The sequence below is a fragment of the Balearica regulorum genome, chromosome 13 (assembly GCF_011004875.1).
Source record: "Balearica regulorum gibbericeps isolate bBalReg1 chromosome 13, bBalReg1.pri, whole genome shotgun sequence".
In the NCBI taxonomy this organism is placed as follows: Eukaryota; Metazoa; Chordata; class Aves; order Gruiformes; family Gruidae; genus Balearica; species Balearica regulorum.
This window is the reverse complement of record NC_046196.1, coordinates 16,840,641-16,852,854: the sequence shown is the minus strand read 5'-3', so window position 1 is coordinate 16,852,854 and position 12,214 is coordinate 16,840,641. Positions and strand designations below refer to the sequence as shown.

The following is a 12,214-nucleotide window of genomic DNA, read 5'->3' as shown; positions in this document are numbered from 1 at the left end:
TGTTCTGTAATAATGTAATAAACAGTGTGAAGGTGGCTCAATATGCCTCAAAAGTATTACAAAATAATTTCTGTTTGCAAACAGAAATAGGTGCCATAAATAGGTGCACTGAAACTAGGACTGCACAACCCTTTTCAGTTAATTTCATTTCCCTGAAACAGTTAATTTCTAATTATTTTATTAGCAATGCAACAAGCTAATAAAAATGGAAGCTTGTACTGCTTCATAGACAAGGCCCTCCGTAACGTGCTTAGAGCCCTTTAGTTCTGCTGTTGTTTCTATGTAAGAATCGATACCGCAGACAGCAATTATGTGTTGTTGTTTTTTGGCTAAAATTCCCACACATCTGGGATAAACAGATATTCTATTCGAACTTCCTCTGTTAACTCCACCAGTTTCCATGGAATGACTCTCTCTATGCTTGTTAAGTAAATGATTGTTATAAGACTGTGGAGACATGGTCGATCAAATTAACCCCTTTTGTCCAGCCTCCAAAATGGTTCCCTTCATTTGCCTAAATTCAGCTGCTTTGGGGAATTTTTTCAAGCTTGAAGGACTCTCTGGATTCATCACATTAGCAAACTGTAACCTGAGAAGAGGGTCTTTGGAGCAGCAGGACTTCTGTGGCCCCCAATTGTTTTGCTAATCAAGATTATTGCCACTATTGAGATGTGGAAAGATAGCCTAGCTGACAAAATTTGTCAGCTTCCCATGAAATAGTTCTGTCAGTTTAGTCAGGGTGCCGGCTAATATTAACATATAAATGAAGTCTCTCCCCCTCACCCCTTAATAGATGCAGAGAAAATATAAACACACACACAAAAAACCCCTCTGTGCTTAAATCAAACAAGCTTCTTTTCTCAGCTCCAGCCCATGTCCCTGGAAATCCTGTGAGTAGTGGAGCTAAAGGGAGGGGGGAGGGAAGTAGAATTTGCACAAAACTACTTTTAAGCCATAAAGCAGCAAAGCTCCACTCCCCTGCTGATAGCAACAGGAGATTGATTACGCCTGCAAAAGTACAAATGGTTGCCTGAATGCAAGTGGCAGACCTCCAAAGCAGTACGTTCTATGTGCTGGTTTTACATTTTATAGCAGAGGACTTGGATACAAAGTGGAAAAGTGGAACAGGGGGTATGAAAGAGTTATCTTTGCCCAGAGGTCAAACCTATGAGAACCGCCCCTGCTAGTTTTAGTCTGACCGCAGAAAGATAGCGGGGGGAACCCGCGCTCTGCGCTGCAATCGTCCCCCACCGTCACTCCGCAGACTGAATCACCCAGCACCTGTTTTTTGCCTTGCACTTATGTTTTCTCATAATCAGAATACATATTGTATTTTCCGGCTGACCTACAAGGCGATCTACTCTGGTGCTCTTTCACCCACTTACACAAATTTTGCACTACTTTGTCGAAGGCAAATGCTTTGCACCGTTCTGGCGGCGACTCTTTCAAATCGCAGCTGTACCAAATCATAAAAAAGTAATGCAAACTTACACTCATTTTAATTGTAAATGGATCTACTGAAAGCTCTCTTAATCTTTTACCCTGATTTAAATATAAATAAATTAATATCTCGTGATATTTGTAATCTGCAAGTCAGCAATATTGGCCTTTTGGTACTAAATTAGCTCTTGAATGGCAACTGTGCAGCAGCTTTGTGTAGTTAGTGTACGCATCAGAGGTGACTCTTCTAACAAGTTCAATAGGCTTTGCAAAGCATAGCTTTAAATAGAAGAAATCCTTCAATCATGATTTGTTCTTGCTTTATGAGAAACAATCAGATTATTCCTTTGTGCTGAACTGTGACAATACTCTAAAGCATGAATGAAAACTAGAATGTATGTTCCCCCAGTGGATTACATCAGCCTTCTTGTTCATTAGGCTAACATGAAAAATAGATTTAATGTGTAAAATATCTGTCACTGAAGAGAATATTAAGAAAATTACTTGGAAGCAGTTTGTGGGAACTTCAGAGGTAATGAGTTAATGACAAAGCACAGGATTTGTTAAGTAGTTCAAAGGAGATCGTTCCTAAAGAGTTCTAGGGGAGTAGCTAAGCTCCCTACTTCACGACTTTCAGAAGTTGTCATACAGAGTTCATTGCAACTTCTCCAAAAACGTTGTGTAAGATACTGCCTTAGTTGCCCAGAATGTGGAGCTAAAGAAGCACAATCCAAGCAGTACCATTGTTACCTATCACCCCCAGTTTAATGGTACGTGTTATGTTCGTGCTCCTACCTCTGGTCTGAACTTCACTTTTCAATATTCTGAGAAGCTTAGTTAAAATGTGTTAGAGTTACTTTCTCAGCTGAGAACAATAACTGGGAGTCACACTATTAAGCATTGTTGGCAATAGGATAGATTTAATAATAATCATAATAGTATAAATTCTATTATGGCTAAAGTCACAGTCTGCTTAAAAATTCAGGTCTCAGAATCTTTGTGAATGTCCTGGATTTCCCTTCTAGCTCAGTAAAGTTTCACTGCATTGAATCCTTCTCCCTCCTGTGCTCTGGCCACTCTCCTGCAGGGTGTGAGATGGGGAAAGGCTGAGGGATGCCTTGCTTACTGCCCAATATGCACTGTGGTGATGTTTTTGTACAAATGAATGAGTAGTCTTTGCCCTAGGGAGTTTACAATCTGGAATAGCTTTTGGTTATCTGTTACAGTATCAATTCATCAAAACATATGTATTAATTTTATGTTCATCCAGCTCTAGACCTTCTCACAGTCTGGCTTCTGTTACAAGCATCACATCTAAAGCTTCTTAGATACCTTTAATAGCTAAAGGAGTCCTATTGACAGTAAGGGGTCAGTCTTCTAATAAACAGCTATCTTTCAGGTCAGCGTCATCCAGAACTCACATAAAGTCTCCAGGAGTCAGCGAGATGCACTTGACCACGTGCGTTAAAACCTCAGTTTACTCTGCATGACTTTCTCACGTTTGTTTCTGGTCACGCTCCCTTGTTTTGCATCTGCAGGATGTATACTGTCAGGTATACAGTTCCACTAAGAAAAAGAAGTTCTGCCCACAGGGAAGGGTGTGGAGCTTTCCCGCACTGTGGCAATCGCCCAGCATGCAAACTTGCCTCGGAAGGGGAGCAGGGTGGTGCTTATAATGGAGTCCTTCATACCTCGGAGGGAACAGCTGCCTCACACTTCAGTGCTCACAAACAAAACACCTGCTTAAGCCCAGAAAAAACAGTAAGCAATGAGCCTGGTTATATGTTGGATGTTGTCTAGACTTTCTCTTTTATCTTTTTTTTTTAAATATTTTAACATATTTTTCTGCATTTTGGACATTTTGAAAAAAATGTGGGGTTTTGTTTATAGAAACATGTTTTTTCTTCTCTGTTTGTGGAACGTGAAAAACCACTGCTAGTAGTTTGCTTTTCATCATTAGTAACGATAAATCTCCATAAGTTTGGTTCAGACAAGCATCCTACAAGTTTGGCTACCCAGCTTTTAGATCCACTTCAAACTGCGCTGCATTACTGGAATACAAGCAGCCCTTCATTCTTATCTATCCTTTTACAAAATGTTGGACAAATACTGAACACTGCCTGGTTTAGTATTTTTCTCTCATATGTTGTAGATATATGGGTTGTATTTCTTGCACAGAGTAACTGTAGGGTTTCACCCATGCTACTGAAGGATTTTTTTAGTGTAACTTCAAGGGTGTAAGGATCTTTGTAAGGAAACTGGCATTTTGACATTTTAAGTTTAAGCTACACTTTTCAGTGTATCAGGCTGGGAGACTAAAATGACTCTTCAGGAATGGCAGAGAGATAAGTAACTCCACTGAAAAATAATAACCCTGATTAAAAGATGATGAACTTATATCTCAAGATCACCAATAACGTAATGTAACTCTGCACTTCTGAGATCTGTTTCACCCAGATTGATCCTCATTTCTGATAGATTTCCATCATTTTCAGCTGAATGCCCATCAGTGCAGGGAAGCTGTCCATACCAGTCCGACTCTGTAGTTCATGTCAATGGCTGTTGTCATATGGTAGCTGTTATCATCTGGTCCTTGTGATACAAATGTATCATCTCCACCAGTTCATAATGAGCCTGACTGATACCATAAAACCCGATACTGCCACCAACAAGAATTGCCATTCTATTTGGAAGTTGCAGAAGAGAGATTAAAGACTTAACGTTTAAATTTAAAATAAAATATTCTCTCACCATTATGGGTGGTCTCCTTCCCAAACGTTGGTAGGACAGTATAGTAGCACTATCCAATGCTATGGCCTGAACTATGAATTTAAAAAAAAAAAAAAAAAAAAAAAGAAAGAAAGAAAAAAACCCATTGCCTTCAGTGCTGTCAACCTTTTCATGTTCTATGTTGAATATGCACATAGCATATACATTAATCAAAATAAGTTTGAACTTCCTTTTTTATTTTTAGCCTTGCCCTGAATTTTATTGGACTGACTAACTCTAAATAATAAGCATAACTATTTTATTTAACCAAGGGAAATGAGTGGGAACAAGCTCCGACTGACAATGGCTCTCTGCTGGAACCCAGAGAAGCAAATGCAAGCAATGCAGTAAGGAAGATCAAACTTGTTACACTGCTGATATTCTGAGAGTTTGAACTCAGACTCCCTGCTGGCCTCAATTTTACAATGATAATCATTTCCTAAAATGTCTTCATTTTGTAAATGAAGCTGTACCTCCCTCTGAAGCAGGGGTTTGCAAAGATTAAATCATTTACATTTCAAAGTGTTCATTTTTTGCCAGTGTGAGAAATACTCAAGCAGGAAAATGAGCGCTCCTTTTAATTTTTGAAAGCTAGGGGAGCATTCATAGTGAAAATAATCACAGCCTATTACAGCAGCCTTGCTTGCCTATTCCCACTTCAAAAGGATGAGCCTATCTTTTCCCCGCCCAGCACTGAATGACCACTTAAATGAGTGATGGCTTATTAATACTATGACTCAGCCACTTCTCGATAAGGAGAACAATAAGGGGTCAAAGCTTGAGCATCCCTTACAGGAATTAATGAGAACATGTTGCTGGTAATTTGGTCTTTTGGAGATTGCATTTAAATTAAAAGGTTCGTGTGTCAGGCTTAATGGTGTGACCAATGTCGCCACTATTTGAAATCCAGAGACGGCATTTTTGTGCTTTCCACCTGTATAATTTCATTGACTGTATTAAGGTTGCCTTGGAGGTTGGACACCATTTAAAGAAAAAAAAAAATCAGAGAAACTGACAAAAAAAAAACCTTTAAGGAAGTTCTCAAAAATAACCCTAAAAAATTACACATATTTAAGGTCTCTTAAATTAAACATTTGGGCATAGTGTTGTTTTCAGGGGCAGGATATAGTATTACAAAAACAATGAATTGCATGTATTTGGGACACATTACATTAACATTTCTGCATAAGACCTGGAACTGATTCGTTTTCAAAGAACGCTTACTCTGAAGTTGTGTGCTGTTCCCTTTTGAAGAACAGTTTAACCAGGCGGAGGTGACAGTGTTAGTGCGAGTGTGTGGGCCTTTGCTTTGGTTCCTCATCCTTCTCTCCTTTAGGCTTGGCTCCTGGGATGTCTGTGTTCATTCTTAACTTTTATTTTCACATTTTATTATTGATACTGAAATTGTTCTTGACACTTTGAAGGAAAGGTATAAAATACAATGGTGAGATCAAGGTTATTTAAAGGAGGTAACTTTACTTATATTGTTGCGTATGGTATTAATTACAGCAGGGAAATCCAACCTACAGCTCTTCTTTTATGAAAATAGTGCATGTAATATCTTTTCCTATCTGAAGCCAATGCAATGATGATCTAGATAGGATTACAAATATAAAGGTGTTTGTTGTGCTAACTAGTTAAATTTTTTCTTGCACAAATGTGTATTACATTTTCAAGACACTTTGAAAAGGTGTGAATCAATTATTTATAAACATTTCAGTCATAATTCCAAGGGAAAGTATAGGCCAATTCAACTGTTTTCTCACTGGGCAGTGGTGATAAAAATGCAGAAAAAATCTAGATTAATATAAAAATAGATAAATGAGAAACCTAAGAATTTTTAATGGCCTTGATATGTTATTTCTGATGTATCTAGAATTCATAATAATTTCCCTTTGTTTTATTTATCTTCTGTCAAGATTATATTGCTAAATTTGTTGGACAACTCCTATAAATGTTAAAAGATCTAAAACTAATACAGTGCTATAAGAAAAGCAGATACGTTTGTACTGATGTTAGTTGAAAAATTTATTAAAAATTAATGGAAGAATATTCTTATACAATACCAAGCCAGAGAGAAGATTCTCTATTCCAGCCAAGAAAGATGTAGATTTGCACTGGAAAACGGAAGAACAGTTTCCAATGCAAGTATACAAAATGTTGAATGATGTCCCAATTAACCCTCCTTATTAGGCATTAGTTCAACATTTGTGTGATTCTTGGGGAAACTGATAAAATGTCATTTTGAGCAATAGCATCATCAAATTAGGAATTCAGAAGTGGAGGGAGGCAAAGTCTGTATGGTAGTATCGTGATGGCAAGTGACACTGAGTTGTTTAACTCCTTCCCTTGTCTGCAAAGATGCATAAAAATGTATTGGAAATGCATGCTGCAAATGATTGTTCCTCCATTTGTCATTAAAACAGAGTTTCTGGGTAGCTGAGATAGTTTCTTGCCCCCTGTTCACCAGACTGACAAGATCTCTTGATTTTGTGATCAATCTTTGCTGACATCTGTGGGATGTTCAAGATATGCTAGTTGAGTGCTTGCTTCTCATAGGAGTGCTAAGCCTTGTAGGCTTTTAAGGAATTAGAAGCATCCGGATCCTTTGTTATGACCCTTGCTTGGGCCCCAGGGATAGGTTTTGTCCTTTATTTAGTCAGGTAACCATTGATTACTCTGTGTCTACTTATGATGCAATAGGCTTGTACATATTGCTCTTGCCAGAGGCAATGAAATCTTGTACCATTCTGAAAGATAAAATATGACTACTCCATAATCAGGAGAATATTTCATGAGTTGGAGTCTGCAACGGCTTCTCTTTGCTATGCAATAGCTTTTAAATGAAGGTGATACAGAACAATGAGGAAGAGAGGTAAAAACTGGGGAGCCCAGTTGAGTTGGTGCCAAGGAGAAGGGCTGGCAGCCCCCAGCACTGGGCACTGGGAAGCTGGAGCTGCCTGGAAGTGCTGCCAGCCAGAGCCTCCCTAGGGGTAGCTGGCTTGAGGCAGGGGACTCTTGTTTTGTGACTAGTGACTTGTTGTTGTTGAGAAAAGTGGCAACAAGCCAAGTAAAAGCACTTTTTGTCCTTTACTCCCAACAGGGGACTTGGTAGTGGTTTGTCATGTGCCTGGGCATAATCCAGGCAAAGTCCCCATATGCAATTAAAATAGATTTTGCTACTGTATGTGTTTCTTAGGAAGTGGTACTCCAAGTTACTGGTACTGTTCATTCTTATATTTAATGTTTTGGTCTGATTTCAGTGCTAAATTTTCTCGGGGATTGTTTTTGTCTTTTAATCAATACTAATTTCTCAATATCAGCACTCCTTTAAATAATTCTGGTAGTGAATAGATTACATAAAAGAGATATCATTTGTATATAGTAATGTCTATGAGTATCTATCTCTCCTTAACGTAAATTCCAATATATTTCATGATCAGAAATCTCCAACGTATAGGTTTACCATTTAATAAAAGTATTAGCAGCACAGACTTAAATCTCACAGATAAATTATATCCCTTTTGAACTGTCATCACGGTAGTCTATCATCATTATTTTTATGCCATTGCAGCCCTAGTTAGGCTTTTATTTGCAATTTTAAAAGAATATTATTCAATTTTAAGGTACTTGAATGTAATAGACCTAATGGTACTAGAAAATCAATCTTAGTTGTTTATCTGTAGCTATTGCAAGGTTTTGTGCTATTTTCCACAGTTGAGATATTCTGTAAGAAGGCTGTAGTGGAATACATTGTCCCAAAGATCACTGATCTTAGATGATCATGACAGATATATGGCAGGCAGAGTCTCACAATTATTCATGCTGAGTAGTGGTTCTCCAGTAGAGTATTCCTATTAAATTCAGTGGAACACTCCAGGAAGTAAGGGGCTGTGCAGCACACTTTAACAGATAATTTCCTTTAGCTGCCTTTTTTCATGACAAATCTATGTTTTGTAGAACAATATTAAGAATCATTTGAGGAAAATGTCTTTCATCAGAAAATATCATCTCATTAAAAACAGAAAGGTCCAGACAATCCTCGTAGTTTCCTTAAAAATAAATCTTTTCTGGAAAAAAAAAAAAAAAAAAAAAAAAAAGGTAATTGTATCCAGATTACAGTGATTGGTCTAAGTAGAGCGCTGCCCCTGCACTAGAATACAAAATGTTAGGATTCTCCTCTTCTGCGTGAAGGCATGTTTGGAATATCTGTTCCAGTAAACATTTCTCCAATACTGTAGAAACGTTTCTACATTAATTCTACGTTAATCTACATTCTATCATAATTGTAGAAATTATAAATTAAAAACTTAATAGGAGAAGTTAAGGGAATTGATACAGAAGGATTCTAGGAGGTGGGTAGAATATTCACCTGGGATCTGCAAGTGGGGAGAACGCTGCCACATCCATGTGTCTAATTAGCCCAGATTGGATGCCAACATTTTATTAAAACTTAAAATCTTCCTTTTTCTTTTGTGCAGGTATAAGGGCAGAACTGGTTGAATGTGAGACTTGGGGGATAAGAAGTAGGTGGCGCTCAATTCTGCTTTTTAAAAGAGTATCCTAATTGTAAGTATCTGCAAGAGTTGTTTCTTTCTTGTAATTTTAATAGATCAAATAGCCTTATCTTACTACGTAGTATCATTACTATGCACCTATAAGACAAGAGGTATTGCTTTTCCTTAGGGGTGAACACTCTGGATCTAATCCAGATTGCTTAATGAAACATTTGCATTAACGACAGTGATACTAGTTGTAGTTAAAGTCAAATTTGTACGTGTTTTCATTATTGTAGCTCTCAAAACGCTTCATGTTTATTCAGGATCGATTCTTTCCTAATGATATTGGAAGTAGCATGGTTCCCAAAAACATGTTTTAGCATTTCTCTTCTGAGTACTGTGAAACATTGAAATATTTTCTGTTGAGTTGATTTAGATTTTGTATCTCATAGGTCCTGATCCCTCAACTGAAACATTTAATAGGCAAATGGCTGGGAGCGGTGTTTTTTTAAACAAAGTATTAATGAAATGTATATAGTCTAGAATGAAGTGTACTATTGCCAGATTCAGTTGGAATCCCAGTATGACCTGGGGCACTTTAAAAAAAAAAAAAAAAAGCAATCTAAAGCACTCCAAGAGCAAGGCCAAGCTTAAAGTGGATTAATGTAGACCCGCCCCTCTGAGGTAAAATTTTTTCATAACTGATTTTATTTCCCTTGATGCAAAGAGAAATGCAACATAGTCTCAGTTGCCGTCTGATAGTGAACCACCTTTGGGAACACACAGCCAGTTTGATTGTGGGACACTTAGTCCAGGTGGAATTTCTCCAACTTGCTGGAGTTAAATTGTTGCCAGGATTGTGTCCTGTGTATAAATAGAGGAAAGAGATAGTCCTGCTGGAGGCTTGATTCTCAAAAACTTTTTTTTAAACAAATGGCATTTCTGAGAAATTGAGCAAAATGTTTCAAGATAAAAGAATGTTAAATATAGCTAGAAATAAGAGAGCCATATGTTCAAAGCGTATCAGCTTTGAAACCATGCACTTAACCCTGGGACTCAACAAGATTTCACATTTTAAATAAAAATTTTAACTTCCTGAAAAGATAAAGTTCATTTATCTTGAGGGTAGCCTAGAAAGAAAAGAAGGAAAATATAATCCATGGAGAAGCCTTTCACTAAGATAAGTATCTTTGACATTGGGGGGGTGAGGGGGGGGGGGAAATATGTGTAAAAATAAGATGGGTCATATCCCTTCCTAAGGAACTCTGTTGTTACATTTGTACATCAAAGTAGGAGTGAGGTTATTTTCTGAATGGGTTTTTTGGCTAACAAGTACATTATCTTCCAAAACCATTGCCAGAAACATAAAATCTTAGTTCGATGGGAAAGAAATGCACCGGTTTAGTACTCCTATTTGAAACATTATACAGAGCCCAGGCTGTTCTAAGTCCAATGCAAATGTTACGTAAATACACCCATTAGAAATTTGGTCCACTGGAAGGAGTTTATTTGGTTGCTTCTAAATGATACTGATAAATGTCAGCATTTGTGTGTAACACAGTATACGTGTGTTTGTGCAACAGTCATCTATGTTCAATTGAATTGATTTTATTTCTTACACAAACTAAGCTTTCATCCTGAAATAAGTTTTCCAGTAACAGAAGGGCAGACCAGGAAATGTGTAAAATGGATCAGTGCCCAAAAGACTAAGTTATACATCTATTCTTGGAAAAATGTGAGGACATATTGTCTTAAAAAGAAAGGCATAAATTACAGAAGAATGCAAGTTCATTTGAACTTGCATATTGAGCTACACCATCTATACAAATCCTTGTTACGTTACTTAACTGTAGCATGTAGGTTCTTTATTGAAGGTAGCCACCTAAATATGCATACACAAACACAACTAAATTTCACTTAGTTATCTGAGCATATGGGCATATTTATTCTACTATGAAGTCATCTTTGGCTTTTTATAATTGTATATTTTTATATTAATTTTTAAGTATATTACCCTACAAGGAAAAAATAGGAAGGTGAAATAAAGTGAAATGGTTTTTATTTTATTTCAAATACATTGAAATGAAGCTTTTGAAAGTATAAAATACTACACAACCTGATAATTTTCTAGATAGAACTTACTCAAAATTATGTCATATGAAAGTCATCCATGAAAAAAGTTTCAACTTATTGAATGATTATTGTCTTGAATATAAAGTAGACTGCCTTGACTGCATTAACATGTGTTACAGAATATATGAGGATCTGTTTGAATGGTAAACTTTACTGTTGCTCCTTTTGCACTTGTCCATCATTACACTGTGACAAACTGACATTTACATTTTTCCTAAAGGTTAAAAATATAATGCAAAAATAGAAAGTGAGAGAATATGTAACACTATACTTAAGTGACAAAATAATGATTGATAAACTAATGACAGTTCTGCAGAACCATTGAGACATTAACACTGTATATCAGAAGAAAATCATCCAAACCAAATCCTGAGCATCAGGAGCCTGGTCACGCTCTTTCTGCAGGAGCGTTCCCCTCTCTGCGTAGACATAGCAGAGACAGTTTGCCAGAGACACCTAGAACAAGATAGTAAATAAATATACACTATCAATAAATTTTCAGACTGTTAGTGCTTATTCAGACTCTGGAACTGCTTCTTCATATGAGCAAAGTAGACAAAAGTTTTCAGATAAAGCTTTTACATTTGTAAAGTGGATTATATATTGCTTCCAGTAGCAATGGACTGGGCTCTGTGCGGAGCGAGTACCTTGTGGTGCTGTGTCTCAGGCCCTGTGTTCCTGTGAATCCCCTTGGGTCCATTTGGGTTCTGGCAGAGCCTGTGTCCATCACCTGGCCTTGGAAACTCTCAACTTCTCTGCATCTCTGAAAACCTTTCAGGGCCAATGAATGCCATTGGAATGGAGTGGCCATAAAGTGGTCAGCTTCCCTAAGGATTTTACTGGTTTTCATGGAGACCTCAACAGCGTCATAGGTCTCAGTGGGTTGGCAGAATAGAGTGTTCCTTCTTCAGTGGAGCTTTCTTGCATTCAGGCAGCGTCAGTTCTTGTCATTTTGGACAGTTCACATACATCATAAATGCTTTCCAGGTTGAAGTCTAACGGATCTCATTGGCTGTGTCTAAACTTCAAAGCAGGTGCCCCCATGACGTACCTTGAAGTCCTGGCCTGTGGACCATCGAGGCTGTGGTAGCACCACAGCTCTCCCTGCTCAAATGCCTGGGTTACCTTCTAGTGGGAACACCAGAAGTATGGGTAGCCAGATTCAGATCCTGAGAAATGCTTTTGGTTTCCAGCCCTTCAGATGTACCCAGGTAAAACCTGTTGAATTTACACTCCTTGTTTCAAAGAACTTACAGCCAAACTGTTATCATGTTAACCATGCCTGCACACAAGCTAGTCTGATGTCCTTTCAGAAATCAAGTTCACCTTTTCCCTGTTGTACTGTACGCTTCATAAACTAGTAAAACTGCAGT

The 12,214-nt window shown here is 37.6% G+C and overlaps 1 long non-coding RNA gene across 1 annotated transcript in view; it reads left to right on the top strand.

The window, feature by feature from the left end:
• The window catches only part of LOC142603643 (uncharacterized), a 67,324-nt gene that overhangs the window by 31,205 nt on the left and 23,905 nt on the right, over positions 1-12,214 (top strand). The window contains exon 2 of the long non-coding RNA XR_012837542.1: positions 8,691-8,778. This is a non-coding gene — a long non-coding RNA (uncharacterized LOC142603643). The remainder of the gene's footprint in view (positions 1-8,690; positions 8,779-12,214) is intronic.